At 42.6% G+C, this 20,779-nt stretch overlaps 1 protein-coding gene across 1 annotated transcript in view; it reads right to left on the bottom strand.

Annotated features, from left to right (window-relative positions):
- PLCB1 (phospholipase C beta 1) overlaps positions 1-20,779 on the bottom strand; it is a 1,010,585-nt gene that overhangs the window by 47,982 nt on the left and 941,824 nt on the right. The window lies entirely within an intron of this gene.

The raw sequence follows: 20,779 nt of genomic DNA on the forward strand, positions 1-20,779 counted from the left end.
TGGGAATGTCCCCTATATTTCTGATGCATTCAATCAGAAACTCATTACAAAACAGATATTGGTGCCTCATCTTTTACTGCAGGGATGGGAAACCTCTGACCTGAGGGCCATATGAGGCCTGTGATGACCTTTTCTCCAGCCCCATGGGCAGATTCCCGGTGGCCGTAGTGCTCGGGCCAGTGGTGGTATTTTCCAACTGCCGGCTCTTGAAGTCTTTCTTGCACTGTGAGCACACACTCACACACAGCTGGATAGTTCCAGCGTCTGGATGTACTTTGTGGTTGGAGTTAATGCGTGATGCACCCCCATCCCACAGATGAAGAGAGCAGCAGCCCCGTTTCTCCTGTGAAGTACATGTTCCAGCCCCAATGTTTCCTTTTATGCATATGCTACAGCCCCAATGTCTCCTATTGTATATGCTGCAGCCCCAGTGTCTTCTATATAATGTATATACAGCAGTCCAAGTGTCTCCTACATGATGTATAACTAGCAGTCCCAGTGTCTCCTATGTGATGTAAATGCTCCTGCCCCAGCATCTCCTATGTGATGTATATGCTGCAGCCCCAGCGTCTAATATATGATGTATATGCTGCAGCTCCAATGACTCCTATGTGATGTGAAGAGACAGGCCAACTTACTGCTCACATCAGTTATATACAAAACTTATCATCACAAATAAAACCTGGAAAAGCAGTTGCAAGTATCAACATGATCAATATCACCTAACATCACAGCTGCACTAAAGAAAAGTGGCTCCAGCCACCACATTAGGGGTGATTTAATTAATTGTTTGGCCAAATATAGCAGGACAATTTTCAAGTTGATATTTTTGTGCAGCCCCCCATGATGGTATAAATATCCAAATGGCCCTTGGCAGAAAAAACTTTCCCCACCCTTGTTTTACTGGAAACATTATAGGCTTGCTCTTTTTCTCCCTAGGTCTATGTATCTATGTACCCTCATCTCCTCCGAGGACTTTGCCACCTACTTCAAAAACAAGATCGACCAAGCAAGGCAAACCCTAACTGTTCCACCACCCCAACCACTCCATATACCAGACCTCTGCCCTTCCCTAATAACCTCCCTCTCCAACATCACTGAAGGAGAGCTTACTCGCCTCTTTTCCAAATCACACCTCACCACCTGTGCACTTGACCCCATCCCCTCCCACTTGCTCCCCAACCTCACTAACATGCTCATTCCAGCCCTAACCCATCTCTTCAACCTATCACTATCTTCTGGTACCTTCCCCTCTGCCTTCAAACATGCCACCATCACACCCATCCTCAAACAAACTAACCTTGACCCAACTGCTATGCCCAGCTACCGCCCCATATCACTGCTCCCGTTTGTTTCAAAACTCCTTGAGCAGCATGTCCATGCTCAAATTTCCTCCCACCTCTCATCTAACTCTCTCCTTGACAACCTCCAATCTGGCTTCCGCCCCAACCACTCCACCGAAACTGCCCTGACAAAAATTACTAATGACTTACTCACAGCCAAAGCTAACAGACAGTTCTCCATCCTCCTCCTTCTTGACCTGTCCTCTGCTTTTGACACAGTCGATCACTGCCTGCTACAGATTCTTTCTTCCCTTGGCATCAAAGACCTTGCCCTGTCCTGGATTGCCTCATACCTTTCTGACCGCACATTTAGCGTCTCCCACTCCCACACTACCTCCTCATCTCGCCCTCTCTCTGTTGGAGTCCCTCAAGGCTCTGTCCTAGGGCCCCTACTTTTTTCCATCTATACCCTTGGCCTAGGGCAACTCAAAGTCCCATGGCTTCCAGTACAATCTGTATGCGGACGACACTCAGATCTACCTCTCTGGCTCAGATGTCGCCTCTCTTCTGTCCAGAATCCCAGAGTTTCTGTCAACCATATCCTCCTTCTTCACCTCTCGCTTCCTAAAACTCAATGTAGACAAAACCGAACTCATCATCTTTCCCCCATCTCGCGTATCCCCCCTACCTGATCTATCTATTATGGTAAACGGCGTCACGTTCTCTCCCGCACCTGAAATCCGCTGCCTCGGGGTAACTCTCGACTCTGCCTTGTCCTTCAAACCACACGTTCAAACTCTTGCCACCTCTTGTCGCCTCCAACTCAAAAATATTGCCAGAATCCATCCCTTCCTCACCCCACAATCTACTGACTCTTGTGCATGCCCTTATCATCTCCCGCCTCGACTACTGCAACACCCTCCTCTGTGGCCTCCCCACTATCTCTCTTGCACCACTCCAGTCTGTCCTCAACTCTGCTGCCCGGCTAATCCACCTCTCTCCTCGCTACTCCCCTGCTTCTCCCCTTTGCAAATCCCTCCACTGGCTCCCAATTCCCCAACGAATCCAGTTCAAACTACTAACACTGATCTACAAAGCCATCCACAACCTGTCCCCTCCCTATATTTCTGAACTAATCTCCCAATACCTTCCCTCACGTAATCTCCGATCCTCCCAAGACCTCCTACTCTCCACCACACTTATTCGGTCCTCACACAACCGCCTCCAAGATTTCTCCCGAATATCCCCCATCTTCTGGAATTCCATGCCTCAACACGTCCGACTATCCACCACCTGAAAACCCATCTCTTCAAGAAAGCCTACAGCCTGCAATAACCATTCTGCCGCCTCGCCATCGCCAGAGCAGCCACCTCACCACCGCCTAGAGCTGCTGCACCTCCGACCTTCTGTCTCTTCCCCACTATCCCATAGAATGTAAATTTAACCAAAGCAAACAGACCATAAAATGTATAAGGTATACCTCCAAAATAACATATATACCAAAAAAGAAGGGAAGTAATACACCGAAGGGTAAAATTCCAAATTTTTATTGTTAATATCTATAAAACAGTAACAAGATAGTTTACAATCAAACATATATCAGACAAGGGAGCATAAGAACAGGGCAGAGTGTGCTCAAGGCAATCAGTATAATAATCAAGTTTACATGCAACAGCAAGCTCTGGATGATACAAGGTACGTACTGCACAGTTGTCGCAGCCAATAGCTTAGAATATAATAGTATGAAAAGAGGAACTCTACATAGATATATAGAAGTCACAGTATGACTAATAAGTATTTAAGAAATATATACTAACTATACTAAATAATTGCAAGCAAAAGATAATAGCAGCGTGCAAGGTATTACAGTGACTTAGTTAAAGGCCATATAAAGGCTCATAGGTATAAACCATAAATATTTATTAATATAATATAGTTAGATTAGCCATGCAGAAATATTATACAAAAGCTGGTGAAGCCATATAGATACCTGCTAGTGGAATGATTGCCGAGAGAAGGAAAAACCCCGACGCGCGTTTCGCACAATAGCTTCTTCCTGGGGGTAGTAGTGGTGTAAGGGGTATGGTGCCGGCTTTAAATATGCCGCGTTAATGGCGGCGCTGGCGTCCATCGGTCCCGGGACAAGAAGCGGTAGGTACGGTGTCCCACGTCATCAGGTCTCGCCCAGCTCCGACGCGTCAGAGCAGCGGCGGACAGGATGACGCTGTAGGGACACGTCGCCACGGCAACCCGAAACGGCCAAGGGGCGCAAGCGCACTACGCGGCAAATGAGGAGGCACCGAGGACGAACAGTGAGGGATGTGTGGAAGATAGGAAAATCTGTGAAAAAGAGGGTAAGAAACATATAACTAGACCAGAGGCTGAAACTAGAGTACTATGACCATAAGCCACACTATAAGGATTAATAGTAAAAAACAGGTGATGCCGCAAATAAAGTAGCAGTGATAAGGCCCATATAGGACCAAAGCTATATAGAAGTGATGATAATTAGGCTATGCCCATGATAAGGAACTACAATAGTGATAAGCACTAAACCAGTGTTAAAGTGCATATATGTATATATATAAGTTACATAATATAATAAATACACATATATATACACATTACAATAAACATATGAAATAAAAAAACAAAAAAAACTAAAAAAATTTTTTTATTTACAATATATGTAATAAATAGATAAATAAATAAAGGTGAGTTATGAATCTTCTTCTTGGGTGTGAATGAAGCCGGTGTCAACAATGTGGCTGGTGAGAATATAAAAGCAGCAACTGGTCAGTATAATCACATAAATATGAAACTGTAAAATGTAAAAAGAAAAATACATGCATTAGTGAAGGTATTAGAAGTCAAAAATTTTATTAAAGAAAAAACATCCTATAAATTAAAAAGCACAGGGCACACTATAAACATGTAGCCAATTATATATAAGAATAAAATAGATAAAACAAGCACCATAAAACATATATAATTAAAGGAAGGGAGCAAAACTCATTACTTCATTTAGCCCTTTGGGTTGAAGAGAGCCTATCCTTGAGATCCATTTGGTCTCGAGCTGAGCCAATTTGGTTTTGATGTTACCACTAGTGTTGAGCGATACCGTCCGATACTTGAAAGTATCGGTATCGGAAAGTATCGGCCGATACCGGCAAAATATCGGATCCAATCCGATACCGATACCCGATACCAATACAAGTCAATGGGACTCAAGTATCGGACGGTATTCCTGATGGTTCCCAGGGTCTGAAGGAGAGGAAACTCTCCTTCAGGCCCTGGGAACCATATAAATGTGTAAAAGAAAGAATTAAAATAAAAAATATCGCTATACTCACCTGTCCGACGCAGCCGGGACTTCAGCGAGGGAACCGGCAGCGTTGTTTGTTTAAAAATCGCGCTATTACTTGGTTACGTGAATTCCCGGCTTGTGATTGGTCAGGTCGGCCATGTTGCCGGGACGCGGACCAATCACAGCAAGCCGTGACGAAATTACGTCACGGCTTGCTGTGATTGGTCCGCGTCCCGGCAATATGGCCGCCCTGACCAATCACAAGCCGGGACGTCACGGGAGGCTGGACACGCGCTCATTTTAAAATGGGCGCGTGTCCAGCCTCCCGTGACGTCATGGCTTGTGATTGGTTGCGCCGCGATCAACCAATCACAAGCCGGGAGGCTGGACGCGCTCATTTTGAAATGGGCGCGTGTCCAGCCTCCCGTGACGTCACGGCTTGTGATTGGTTGCGCCGCGATCAACCAATCACAAGCCGGGAGGCTGGACGCGCTCATTTTGAAATGGGCGCGTGTCCAGCCTCCCGGCTTGTGATTGGTTGACCGCGACGCAACCAATCACAAGCCGTGACGTCACGGGAGGCTGGACACGCGCCCTTTTTAAAATGAGCGCGTTTCCAGCCTCCCGTGACGTCACGGCTTGTGATTGGTTAATGGCGGCCATGTTGCCGGGACGCGGACCAATCACAGCAAGCCGTGACGTATTTTCGTCACGGCTTGCTGTGATTGGTCCGCGGCCCGGCAACATGGCCGCCCTGACCAATCACAAGCCGGGACTTCGCGTAACCATGTAAAAGCGGGAATTTTAAACAAACAACGCTGCCGGTTCCTGCGCTGAGGTCCCGGCTGCGTCGGACAGGTGAGTATAGCGATATTTTTTATTTTAATTCTCTATTTTACACATTTTAACATTAATGTTGTTCCGATACCCGATACCACAAGAGTATCGGAATCCCGGTATCGGAATTCCGATACAGCAAGTATCGGCCGATACCCGATACTTGCAGCATCGGAATGCTCAACACTAGTTACCACCCCTAGAATCTTTCAGAATTCTATCAATACCAATTACTCTTAGAGCACTGGGGTCACAATTGTGGGTTAATTTAAAATGGCGTGGTATTGGTTTTAAAAGAGTAACATCATCAACCTCACGGGCTTTAATTATATCGAGGACATGTTCCCGAGTGCGTATTTTGAGTGGTCTGGAGGTCATGCCTATATATATATATATATAAGAGGACATGGGCAAGTGGCATGGTACACCACATAATCCGTACCACATGTAATATTATGGGTGATCTGAAACGTCCTGCCCTGTATATCCTTGAATTCTTTAGTTCTGTCCATGTTTTGACAGGCCAGACATTTATTGCAGGGGAAGAAACCCCAGCTCGGTCCTCTAGAGTTGAATATATTGTTCTGGGCAGACTCCCCCTTATATTGGCTATGAACTAATAGGTCTTTCAAGTTTTGAGATCTCCTGTAGGTAATAGACGGATTAGAGGGGATACTTTTTGCCAGTATGGGGTCATTCATAATAATGGGCCAGAATTTTGAGAGCGCTTGTCTCATAGGTTTCCATTTTTCATTGTAGGTGGATATAAATCTCACTGTCATAGGTGTTGTCAATTTATTTTTAGGTTGTAATAATTCCGATCTGGACTTCTTACATGCCTTATACCAACCCCGACGGATTACCCTATCAGAGTATCCTCTCTGTGAAAACCGTTGCGCTAGTTCTAATGATTGTGCTTCAAAGGATGACTCAGTGGAGCAAATTCGTTTGGTTCTCAAAAACTGTCCGTACGGGATGCTATCCTTTAGGGGCCTAGGATGTGATGAAGAGGCATGTAATACCGAGTTGACGGAAGTTTCTTTCCTAAACACCTCAGTATGTAACAGACCATCCTCCCCCTTGAAAATCTTGGTATCCAAAAATTCAATACATGTTTGACTATACTTGCAAGTCAATCTTATGTTCAATGTATTGTCGTTTAAAAGTTGGATAAAGGAGGTTAAGTCTGTTTCGGACCCCTGCCAAATGACGAAAATATCGTCAATGAAACGTACCCATGTACATACTTTTTCAATCAGAGGGATAACATCTGTTAGAAAGATTGTGCGTTCCCATGATCCCATAAACAAATTTGCATATGAGGGGGCAAATGCCGCCCCCATAGCAGTCCCCTGTAATTGGAGGTAGAGGACTTCCTTAAACATGAAGAAGTTATGAGTCAGGGCATACTCCAGTAACAAAAGGAGGAATTCAATTAGATCATTTTCATTGGTAGACATATGGAGGAAACTTCTGACTGCCTCAATCCCGTCATTGTGGCGAATAGACGTATATAACGATTCAACGTCAAAAGTTACCAACCACATATCAGTTTCCAATGGAATATCAGCCAATTTCCGAAGTACATCCCCAGTGTCTTGAATGTATGACGGGAGATTTTCCACCATGGGTTTCAGGTGAAAATCAAGAAATTTGTTAATGTATTCGCACAGCCCACCCCCCCCTGAAACGATGGGACGTCCAGGGGGGTTAATGGTAGACTTGTGCACTTTAGGAAGGAGGTATAGACATGGCGTACGTGGTGTCTCAGGAACCAAGCCATCCATAATTTCCTTAGATATTGTACCATTATAGAAGGCTTGTTCCACCTTGGTGAAACACTGGGTGGATGTACTTCGGAAATTGGCTGATATTCCATTGGAAACTGATATGTGGTTGGTAACTTTTGACGTTGAATCGTTATATACGTCTATTCGCCACAATGACGGGATTGAGGCAGTCAGAAGTTTCCTCCATATGTCTACCAATGAAAATGATCTAATTGAATTCCTCCTTTTGTTACTGGAGTATGCCCTGACTCATAACTTCTTCATGTTTAAGGAAGTCCTCTACCTCCAATTACAGGGGACTGCTATGGGGGCGGCATTTGCCCCCTCATATGCAAATTTGTTTATGGGATCATGGGAACGCACAATCTTTCTAACAGATGTTATCCCTCTGATTGAAAAAGTATGTACATGGGTACGTTTCATTGACGATATTTTCGTCATTTGGCAGGGGTCCGAAACAGACTTAACCTCCTTTATCCAACTTTTAAACGACAATACATTGAACATAAGATTGACTTGCAAGTATAGTCAAACATGTATTGAATTTTTGGATACCAAGATTTTCAAGGGGGAGGATGGTCTGTTACATACTGAGGTGTTTAGGAAAGAAACTTCCGTCAACTCGGTATTACATGCCTCTTCATCACATCCTAGGCCCCTAAAGGATAGCATCCCGTACGGACAGTTTTTGAGAACCAAACGAATTTGCTCCGCTGAGTCATCCTTTGAAGCACAATCATTAGAACTAGCGCAACGGTTTTCACAGAGAGGATACTCTGATAGGGTAATCCGTCGGGGTTGGTATAAGGCATGTAAGAAGTCCAGATCGGAATTATTACAACCTAAAAATAAATTGACAACACCTATGACAGTGAGATTTATATCCACCTACAATGAAAAATGGAAACCTATGAGACAAGCGCTCTCAAAATTCTGGCCCATTATTATGAATGACCCCATACTGGCAAAAAGTATCCCCTCTAATCCGTCTATTACCTACAGGAGATCTCAAAACTTGAAAGACCTATTAGTTCATAGCCAATATAAGGGGGAGTCTGCCCAGAACAATATATTCAACTCTAGAGGACCGAGCTGGGGTTTCTTCCCCTGCAATAAATGTCTGGCCTGTCAAAACATGGACAGAACTAAAGAATTCAAGGATATACAGGGCAGGACGTTTCAGATCACCCATAATATTACATGTGGTACGGATTATGTGGTGTACCATGCCACTTGCTCATGTCCTCTTATATATATATATATAGGCATGACCTCCAGACCACTCAAAATACGCACTCGGGAACATGTCCTCGATATAATTAAAGCCCGTGAGGTTGATGATGTTACTCTTTTAAAACCAATACCACGCCATTTTAAATTAACCCACAATTGTGACCCCAGTGCTCTAAGAGTAATTGGTATTGATAGAATTCTGAAAGATTCTAGGGGTGGTAACATCAAAACCAAATTGGCTCAGCTCGAGACCAAATGGATCTCAAGGATAGGCTCTCTTCAACCCAAAGGGCTAAATGAAGTAATGAGTTTTGCTCCCTTCCTTTAATTATATATGTTTTATGGTGCTTGTTTTATCTATTTTATTCTTATATATAATTGGCTACATGTTTATAGTGTGCCCTGTGCTTTTTAATTTATAGGATGTTTTTTCTTTAATAAAATTTTTGACTTCTAATACCTTCACTAATGCATGTATTTTTCTTTTTACATTTTACAGTTTCATATTTATGTGATTATACTGACCAGTTGCTGCTTTTATATTCTCACCAGCCACATTGTTGACACCGGCTTCATTCACACCCAAGAAGAAGATTCATAACTCACCTTTATTTATTTATCTATTTATTACATATATTGTAAATAAAAAAATTTTTTTAGTTTTTTTTGTTTTTTTATTTCATATGTTTATTGTAATGTGTATATATGTGTATTTATTATATTATGTAACTTATATATATACATATATGCACTTTAACACTGGTTTAGTGCTTATCACTATTGTAGTTCCTTATCATGGGCATAGCCTAATTATCATCACTTCTATATAGCTTTGGTCCTATATGGGCCTTATCACTGCTACTTTATTTGCGGCATCACCTGTTTTTTACTATTAATCCTTATAGTGTGGCTTATGGTCATAGTACTCTAGTTTCAGCCTCTGGTCTAGTTATATGTTTCTTACCCTCTTTTTCACAGATTTTCCTATCTTCCACACATCCCTCACTGTTCGTCCTCGGTGCCTCCTCATTTGCCGCGTAGTGCGCTTGCGCCCCTTGGCCGGTTCGGGTTGCCGTGGCGACGTGTCCCTACAGCGTCATCCTGTCCGCCGCTGCTCTGACGCGTCGGAGCTGGGCGAGACCTGATGACGTGGGACACCGTACCTACCGCTTCCTGTCCCGGGACCGATGGACGCCAGCGCCGCCATTAACGCGGCATATTTAAAGCCGGCACCATACCCCTTACACCACTACTACCCCCAGGAAGAAGCTATTGTGCGAAACGCGCGTCGGGGTTTTTCCTTCTCTCGGCAATCATTCCACTAGCAGGTATCTATATGGCTTCACCAGCTTTTGTATAATATTTCTGCATGGCTAATCTAACTATATTATATTAATAAATATTTATGGTTTATACCTATGAGCCTTTATATGGCCTTTAACTAAGTCACTGTAATACCTTGCACGCTGCTATTATCTTTTGCTTGCAATTATTTAGTATAGTTAGTATATATTTCTTAAATACTTATTAGTCATACTGTGACTTCTATATATCTATGTAGAGTTCCTCTTTTCATACTATTATATTCTAAGCTATTGGCTGCAACAACTGTGCAGTACGTACCTTGTATCATCCAGAGCTTGCTGTTGCATGTAAACTTGATTATTATACTGATTGCCTTGAGCACACTCTGCCCTGTTCTTATGCTCCCTTGTCTGATATATGTTTGATTGTAAACTATCTTGTTACTGTTTTATAGATATTAACAATAAAAATTTGGAATTTTACCCTTCGGTGTATTACTTACATTCTATGGGTATATACCAAAAAAGAAGGGAAGTCCGCAAGGACAGGGTCCTCTCTCCCCTCTGTACCAGTCTGTCACTGTAAACGTGTTTACTGTAAACAATATTTATAACCCTGTATGTAACCCCTTTCTCATGTACAGCACCATGGAATTAATGGTGCTATATAAATAAATAATAATAATAATAATAATCTTTCTTTTTTTCCTCTTTCTTCTTTGAGTCCCTACTTTTCTCTTGTTCCTCCAAAACAAGCTAATTTGCAAAGTGCTAGAGCCTTTAACTGTTATTTTATTTTCCAATGCTTTAATTTTCCAAAATGAAGCTTGGTACGCTATGTGAATGGACACTAGTAAGGTCCAGACAGGTGACAGTTATCATCAGATGATGTCTACATGAGTGGTAATGCTCCCATAGACAGTGAATGTAGTGACCAAACATACTATGCAATAATTAATTTGCACAGGGATATTGTAATTGCTGAGGGTCTCTGTATAAACTCCATCCCCAGTGATAAAAAGAATCTATTGAGCCAAGATTAAAAAACGTATCTATCTAAGAGTTCCCAATAACAGCTCCACCTGTTTGCAGAATTTGTGATTTTTAACTCAACCAGTTCTGAAGCTCAGAGAGAACAGGGCAACAAGGGAATCTAAAGCTATGAAGAATTTCCAATGGACTGAAGTGGATTTTTGGCTTTAGAAGAGTGCAAGAATGTACTATTTTATTCCTATTGATGGCATTATATATTAGTCTGGTCTGGGAGTAGTATACCCCAAGCCTATGAGCTCCTCAGTCAGAAATTTCCTATTAAAATGTACCTATCTACCATATCTACAAATGTCTCCTTTATTTAATTTATTTCCTTTTTTCACTAGTGTAAGGACATGTAATACCGCAGCTGAATAATGGTAGTGTCAGTATAATCTACTTCCTTCCGTTGGCTGAACAGAAGATTCCACCAGAAAATCAATGTATTTGATTAATATAATGGAATCTTCCTTGTAATCAATCTTGTATAACACAACTAGCTCAGACCGCTAGTGTAGACCATGTCCCACTGCAACCAGTAAAAGTTTACATTCTACCCGGCTCATAAAGAAGCATAGCCGACAGGTCCTCAATTACAAATCCAGCACTAGAACATGGATTAAATGCATGCATATGGCAGGCAGGGGCATGTGAATGAAGTGGTACAGATGAACATGGAGACCCTGCAGCTACATACTGAAAAGCAGGAACCCGGTGTCACGGGGAGACTAGGTGAGCGAGAGCTAATAACCCGGGCCCCTGCAGTTTCCATCAGACTAGGGAAATCCTGACTGACCCTCTACCTGGAGTTTACACTGATGGTGTGCATGTCCAGGCCTCGAACTTCACCCTGTCTCCTGTTTCAACCCTAGGCTGAAACCTCCGCCCACCACCCAGTGAAGAGGTAATATTCCAATACCCACAGTTAGCACAGACAAGGATAAAGGAAAATATACACCACGCCGCAGTCACTCAGGAATACACTATAAATGTGCAGGGCAAAATAAATACAAATATAGGAAGGAGTAAACAGAGGAAAATAGACCACCAGCAACGACTCTCCAGCAACCAGTTCTCCACTCCAGACCGAGATAACAACGCAAGACAGAAGCTATAATCGGCGACGCCCAATGATCAGGAGAACTATTTAAAGGCAATGGGCATGGCCCAGCTTCCAATCCGAGGATCAGGTAAATTAACCCCGGAACAGCTAGATAAAATCTAGCCGACGCCAATGAGCAAATAGTGGTCAAAAGTGGTATTACCGCTGTCTGTCGAACGACCTGGTCTGAACAGCGTCCGACATGACATCCGGTGTGCCACCATAAGGTGCCTCTCTGCTGCACAATAATACAGCAGGGCTTCTTCTGTAGCCTACCTCCAGAAATCAGCACCCAGTGGAACTTCCTTTTAAAGGGAAGGCCACCAACCCACCAGCATTTGTATATTAATTTCTAAACACCCTTCCTAACAAGCCCTTAATCAGCAAGCTATCAAGCCCCTATGGATGTGATAACATGGTTTACAATAGCCGGCGTCATGGCCTGCTCTCTACAGATCTTGCACGTGTGTGACTTTTTTACCTACACGCCTCTGAAGTGGATGCTTCCTGGCTTCAGAGGCGCGCTGCTCAAGTTTGGAAGTGAAGAAGTCGGCCGATGTCCAGAGAGGAGCTGAAGATCACCTGCGGGAACAGATCTTCTTTGCTTCCAGACGTTCCTCTGAAGCTGGGAAGTGTACACCCGCCCTCAGAGGAGCAATGACGTGTAAGCAGGAAAGTGGCAGGCACGAGAGACGGCGACAACACTGGCTATTCCAAACCATGTTATCATGCCCACAGGGGAGTGATAACATGCTGAGTGGGACCACCAGTCTGGGGAAGCAAAAGCCCCATCAACTGGTGCATGGGAAATTAGCATATGAAAAATGGAGTGCAAAACGACTTTTTCTTTTAAACATCTGTTTATGTGTCAAACATTATAAATGGCTTGTTAGGCAGGGTGTTTTTGAAAAAAAATAGAGAAATGCTGGTGGGTTGGACGACATGGTAGACCTGTCAAGTTATTTTTAACATTGGCATTATTAGCTAAACCAGTGGCATGTACTACCCCAATGGTCACCACAACTTTACGACAAACCAGTGGCTGACTAATAACAACATGGCAAACATCAGACCTACTCGTATCAAGGCAGGAATATGGCATGAATCAGTCTTATTTTATAGTGGTCTATGAGAAAAGAGATCCTTCACAGGGTAGGAGGCAATATAAAACCTAGAGTGCCTTGATAATCCCTTGACAAAAATGTGAATGTTTGTCCTCATTCTAGTAAGATTAGCCCCTTAAAAAATGCTCACTGCATTCAGGAGGACAAACTTATAGAGTATGTTTACACCATTTTTTACAAAGACTTTGAAGTTGATGTTCTTCAAAATCCACATGAAAAATCACTTCAAATTCTCATTGAATACTCTTTGATATGGATCAAAGTCAGCTCACGTACATCTCCATATACTACAGGTCAGGCCCGTCCTGTGCATGGAACATTTGGAGCACGGCCAGAAGAACGTAGGAAGAGATAAGATCCAGCAGTAGGACTCATGCCTGGTTAAAATGCATCTTCGTTATTGTAGATCAGTAAATCAATTCAGAATAAATCATACAAAAGCAACGATTAAGGAATAACTCTGAAACATTTGTAACTTTTAACTTTTGTATAATTTATTCTACTGATCTACAATGAAGAAGACGCATTTTAACAAGTCGTGGTGCTGAGCCCTACAGCTGGATCTGCTTCAAAATCCACATCAATAACTCTGTGTGAACATGCGCCTACAGTGCGGCTCCAGAGGAAGAGGCAGAGAAAAACCTTACCAGAGGGGTCAACTTTAATTAGGAGGAAAAAGACATCGGTAATTCTCCCAGGAAGACTGGCACTGAGGGCAACACTACATACAATATTATAGCATAACTGAGAATAGCTATGGTTATACAGATTACTTTTCCAGGTTTACTAGATGAATTTTAACATACAAAATGCTTCTTAAATTTGACCCTTTACAACTTCTTTTAAATTGGTGTTAAAATTGATTGCTATTCCTTTCTACAGAATACTGGTAGCAGGTAAGAAAGATCAGTGAGGACAATTCTGATTGTGTTTTTTTTTCTAGAGTATCTAGGTGCCTACAATAATTGAATGCACTTCCCCCATTGTAGTAAAACAATATTACAATATACTGTCGTTTTGGGGGAAAGCAGGATTCTACTGCACATGTGCCATCGGCGCCATCTTGGAGGAAGCAATCTGAACTCCTCGTGTTCTCTCCCTCTACAAACCTACCTTTGCCCGACATTGCCATCTCTGTGTGCGGTTCCACCATTACTCCAAAGCAACATGCCCGCTGCCTTGGAGTCATCCTTGATTCCGAGCTTTCATTCACCCCCCACATCCGATCACTGGCTCGCTCTTCTTATCTGCATCTCAAAAACATTTCCAGAATTCGCCCTTTTCTTACTTTCGACTCTGCAAAAACTCTTACTGTCTCACTTATTCATTCTCGTCTGGACTATTGTAACTCTCTACTAATTGGCCTACCTTTTACCAGACTCTCCCCGCTCCAATCTGTCCTGAATGCTGCTGCCAGGATCATATTCCTCGCCAACCGTTACACCGATGCCTCTACCTTGTGCCAGTCATTACACTGGCTACCCATCCAATCCAGAATCCAGTACAAAACTACTACCCTCATCCACAAAGCACTCCATGGCTCAGCACCACCCTACATCTCCTCTCTGGTCTCAGTCTACCAACCTACCCGTGCCCTCCGCTCTGCTAATGACCTCAGGTTAGCATCCTCAATAATCAGAACCTCCCACTCCCGTCTCCAAGACTTTACACGTGCGGCGCCGATTCTTTGGAATGCACTACCTAGGTTAATACAATTAATCCCCAATCCCCACAGTTTTAAGCGTGCACTAAAAACTCATTTGTTCAGATTGGCCTACCGCCTCAACGCATTAACCTAATTATCCCTGTGTGGCCTATTAATAAAAAACAACAACATAATCACGTTCCTCCATCATGTTCTCATACACTTTATGCAGTTAATAGCCTCTGTGTCTGTACTGTTACATACTTAGGCAGTTAACTGGTTCATGCAGCTTTACATGAACACCCGAGCCTTACACTATGGCTGGTCCAAATAACTAAAGCAATTGTTACCATCCACCTCTCGTGTCTCCCCTTTTCCTCATAGATTGTAAGCTTGCGAGCAGCAGGGCCCTCTTTCCTCCTGGTATCTGTTTTGAACTGTGATTTCTGTTATGCTGTAATGTCTGTTGTCTGTATAAGTCCCCTCTATAAGTTGTAAAGCGCTGCGGAATATGTTGGCGCTATATAAATAAAATTATTATTATTATTATTATTATTAATCTTTTCAAGATGGCAATCTGGTAACTGCTACTGTGCAGGCACGGCCGGAGTCATTTTCAGACTGACTTTTTTTTAAAGAATTTAGGTATACCATAAAAAAATAATTAAATACACATTACAGCGATCATGCTGCAGTGCAGGCGCAACCACAGAAGGTGATTTAAAAAAAAAATATATTCATTATGTAAACTAGGGGGCAGGTCACTGATGATTACCACATGAAGACCCCCCACAGGCCACCCCGGAGCAATAACTCAAAACTGAAAATAAGGATTAAAGGGAACCTGTCACCCTCAAAATCAAAGATGAGCTAAGCCCACCGTCATCAGGGGCTTCTCTACAGCATTCTGTAATGCTGTAGATAAGCCCCCGATGTATCCTGAAAGATGAGAAAAAGAGGTTAGATTATACTCACCCAGGGGCGTTCCCGTTGCGGTCCAGTCCGGCGCCTCCGGAGCAAAGTACTGTAGTGCGCAGGCCCCGGGGCTCTCTGACCTTTCCCAGCACCTGCGCACTGCAGTACTTTTCTCTGCCCTCAACAGGGCACACAAAGTTCGTCTGCGCCTGAGCCGCAGCGTGAAGACAAGAAGAAGACGTCATTGTAAGAAGACGGGAGGCCCCGGACCAGACCGTGACGCCCATCGAACCGGACCGGGACCGCCCCTGGGTGAGTATAATCTAACCTCTTTTTCTTACCTTTCAGGATACATCAGGGGCTTATCTACAGCATTACAGAATGCTGTAGATAAGCCCCTGATGCCCGTGGGCTTACCTCATATACGATTTTGGGGGTGACAGGTTCCCTTTAAACAACAACCACAAGACAGATTTCATCAACCAAGGTATCATTGTAATCAGTATAATGGTGCCAACCTGACACTGTGTGCAGATTACTGTGCACAATCCTGCTGACAGGATCCCTTTAATCACATTTCAATCAGTAAGTCAAACCCTGATCTGCACTGATGAGGGGTTAGTACCATGAAACAGCTATCCATAGATTGGTATCTAGCTCGGCTAATAGCATATTACAAATTTCACTAAAGGGTGGGCTCTTGACTTAAAGGGAACTGCCGCTTCTGGACAGCACTAGCAGGATCATTTCCTTTTAGGAAAAAGATAATTTGAAAAATATTCTGTACAATAGTACATGTAAAGGATATCTATCTGCAGTCATGGCCAAAAGTGTTGGCACCCTTGACATTGTACCAGAAAATGAAGTAATTCTCCCAGAAAATAACTGCAACTACACGTTTTGTTATACACATGTTTATTTCCTTTATATGTTGGAACAACACAAAAACAAATTGAATAAAGGCAAAGTACGCCACAACTACAACTACAACTACACCATTAGAGGCTGCAGAGCTGGTATGCAATATGGCACCTTTCTTGATCACCGCTGGCCTCTACTAGTAGATTTCACCCCCCCATTGCCTTTGCTTTCAAGCTTCCTTATTAGCCGAGCTCCCTGGATTTATTTGGTGATATGCTTTAAATTACAGCCAAGTTGTGAGGAAACATTTCCAGGCGGTCTATGCAAATATGTATTAGAATGATTTTAGGTAATTAAAATGCTAAGAAATAAAAATTGGCTTCAAGTATGTTCTCCACTGATCAAATTTTATCATTAAAACATGCTAATGTGACACACGGTAACGACTCGCAGTAGGAGGGAAGTGCTATCTTTGAAGCTTTGGCCGGTTCAGTGACTATCTGATATTGATCTCTTCATGCCACATATATACATCTGAGGAGACTGAATTGTTGATACTGTATACATTGCTCATAAAATTGGTTAATCAATGTCATTCTACCCATAATGGCAAACTTTTTTGGGGTCAATATTTCTCTTAAATTCCTGCCATGGCTGTATCGGTGGATCATTAGTAACAATTGATATTAAGTTCTACGTTATTCATAGGATTCATCCAGCACTTTATTTTTTTTAAACAAAGCCAAGTATGATCGGAAAATAAAAATATAATGTATTTTCACCTACCAGTCACCTGCCACAGCTCCGTAATGCTGCCCGGGTGCTGCAATGGACAGCCCCTTCTACAAAGCGTAGCGTGATGCCCACTGAACTCAATGGACTCATTGTCAACAAAACTGTAAAATATATGACATGGTGCCAGATCCATTGCATGATTGACACCTATAGTGGCCAATGGATCCCACTGATTTATAATGGGATCTATTATGTTCGGTTTTAGTGTATTAATGAACTGTCAGCTCATACAGGGCTTTCCCAGCCAGAGTTTGCCTTGGCAACTCTGTTCAGCAGGTCCCTGGATTTAACCCTTTGAAGAGATTCTGTCACCAGGTTTTAGCTATGATAATCTGAGAGCAAAATAATGTAGTGGAAGAGACCCTGATTCGTGTCACTTACTGGTGTCTGTTTTGCTGCTTCAATATAATCAGTTTCTTATCAGGGAAACATTATCACTAGAGACAAGCTTCCATGTGCCTCCTAGTCCGCACACCCAGCATTGGTTAGCAGCTCTCTGTCACTATACAATGTACAGAGAAAGTAGTGGCGTGAGCAGGTTATACAAAGCTCAACAACTGAGCTCTGCTAGATCTGCAGCAGAAAAAAAATGTGATTCTATCACATCTGCTGCACCCAGTAACCTAAGTTATACATCACTGGAATCAGGGTCTCTGTGCTTACATCATGCTGCTGTCAGATTACAAAGCAAAACCCTGCTGACGGATTCCCATTAACTCATTTACAGGGATCTAGTCTTTGTTGCAAGGGACACCTGCTATCCTCTATAAAGTAGTCACAGACTGGTGGACTGAGCTGAGGAAATATCCCTACAAGCTAGGACCCAGACACATAAAATTGCACTGGTACATAAATATGTAGCTCTATGTATCAGTACATTGTGCCTGTAAATGGGGCTCATAGCTATTGTTGCTGCCTCCAATGCTACAAGTTGGGAGTTCAAATCCCATGAATACCACAGTGAATGAATGTAAATATGTATGGAGCAGAGAGATGCCGGCCCCTTCCCCCGAGGAGCTGGAACTACTGAGCAATGAACCAGTAACAAGTATTGAAGACACCATGGTAGGAGACAAGACATCGCACAGAAAGAGCGACAGTCAGGACGTAGCCCTGACCGCCCAGGACAGATCCTGTAAATCTGTACTTTCATGCTGGATCCAGGACAGTAGAAGGCAAAGCTGTCAGGGTTCAACTGAAAAAGAGACCTATTTTACTGCATAGGTGTTTGGCAAACTTAACAGATCTCAATCTTCAGGCAAAGTTTTTGCAAACTTTCTTAAGATAATTTGAAATATTTTTAGTTGTGTGGGGAAAAACCAAACACAGAAAGTAGATCGCATGCACGATATGAAGATTAATGCTCTAGAAACAAGAATCTGTGTTATATAGCTCAATACGAAGGCATGAAATATTGTTTCATTACATTTAATGATAATACATCAATAAATTAAAATAACTGCAATTAAAAGGGCAAACATATAGAGTTCGTACCATTATTTCCCAGCCAAGCCATGTTATAGAAAAAAACAAATATCTCATACTATACTTGAATTGTTTCATATTAATGATCAATAAGAAAAAATCTAATTTAAGCAGTGGCATTCGGAAAAGATAAAGGTGCAGATGGAATTAACCCTTTACACAGCAATGTGAGTTTCGAGAAGGGAGCCTGGAGGCAACTGTGTATATTATTATTACATTTAAGAAAAGTAGTAGGAAAAGAAAAAGCTATCGCATCCAACATCAATAAAAGAATAGAAATAACTATGCGTGAAAGTAAAATAAAACTGCACTGGTAGGTCAATCCAAGTTTTCTCGATAAATTCTCTACAATACATACATTTAAATAACACAAGATGTATCTGTTAGGGTTGGCGGAACGCACTAAATAAAATATAATAATAAAGTGAGTTCGCCACACGGTTTCCACCATGCAGGGATGGTAAACTGCAGCTAGTAAGGACAATGGCGAAACAAAGCAGTGAACGTATAGTTTGCCAGCACTGAATTAGATACCATTCAGTGCTGAAACACGTGCTGTGCCAATCGCACACAGCGACGGAGAGACACTCTGCAGCAGAGCTGTGTTGTAAGCACACTGCCACAGAGTTGTTTAGACGCTAAACACAAACCCTGTTAACTTCACAGGTGTTCGCTACCTGACTGAGGCAAGGGAACCAGTAGTGGACTCAAGCACAAGGCGTGCACACACAGAACTCCTCTCCGGAGAACCCGGAATTCCAAAGGCTAAACGCCAGCCCTGAGCCCACACAATCTCCTCTCCAGAGGTGCCGGAATTCTAAAGGTTCTAGGCCTGACCTGTGCACATTCAAACAAGTCCACACTACCGTTAAGTTCCACACTCTCACAGAACATCAACGATCTTAGTGCACTGACGGGCTCGTCAAAGATCATTTTATAGATTTTGCCAATCAGACAGGACCTTGCTCATGGGCCAATCCGAAGCCGGACCAGGACCTGAGCATGGGACGGCCGACCACCAATGAGAAGTTGCCTCACGAGCATGCTCAGTAGAGCGAATCCTGGACTTAGTCTCAGGAGAGATCGCTCGCTGTTGTCTATTATTAGTTACCATAGCTTAACCTGGAGAGGCAGTGGTAATCACCCGCACAGACCGAGTCTGAGCAAGATGACGAGACCAACGTCATTGCTGAGCAGCATCCACTGTGGTCGGGACTGAATGAGAGACTGCAGAGGAAGATAGGGCTTGGGATCTATCCTGTGCAGAGGAAGAATCCCAACACCTAACAGTATCATTCATGATAGGTGATTAACACAGCTCACTTCCTCAACCTTCCTGCACAATGAGCTGTGCACAGCTAGCAGAGAATGCTTAGAAAATGCTCCCATAGAAGCCAATGACCAGCTATTGACTACTAGTGGCTTTGATCCACGTGTCTCCCATAGTATATAACTAAACACTCAGGGAAGCTGGCAGCCTTCATAATCATGTATAGAAAACAGAAAAATAATTGAAATTCATAGGTGATACATTCCCTTTAATAGATAAACAGCCTAACAAATAAACAAGGAACCATACAGCAGAACTTGGAATAGCGTCCAAAATGACCCCTCCATCCAACAGGAGAAAGTGCCCCAAAATTGAACGTTCATCATTCTTATGATCAATAGATGTAAGGGAGAGAGATAAGTAGATAAATGGATATGAGATAGATAAATAAATAGATACAAGTAGATAATCATTATACAGGTGCTTCTTTCTAAATTAGAATATTATCAAAAAGTTAATTTATTTCAGTTCTTCAATACAGAAGGTGAAACTCATATATAGAGTTATTACAAACAGAGTGATCTATTTCACATGTTTACTTCTGTTAATGTTGATGATTATGGCTTACAGCCAATGAAAACACAAAAGTCATTATCTCAGTAAATTAGAATAATTAAGAAAAAACACCTACAAAGGCTTTCTAAGGATCTAAAAAGGTCCCTTAATCTGGTTCAGTAGGTTCCACAATCATGGGGAAGCATGCTGACTTGACAGATGTCCAGAAGGCAGTCATTGA

The sequence above is a fragment of the Ranitomeya variabilis genome, chromosome 2 (genome assembly GCF_051348905.1).
Source record: "Ranitomeya variabilis isolate aRanVar5 chromosome 2, aRanVar5.hap1, whole genome shotgun sequence".
In the NCBI taxonomy this organism is placed as follows: Eukaryota; Metazoa; Chordata; class Amphibia; order Anura; family Dendrobatidae; genus Ranitomeya; species Ranitomeya variabilis.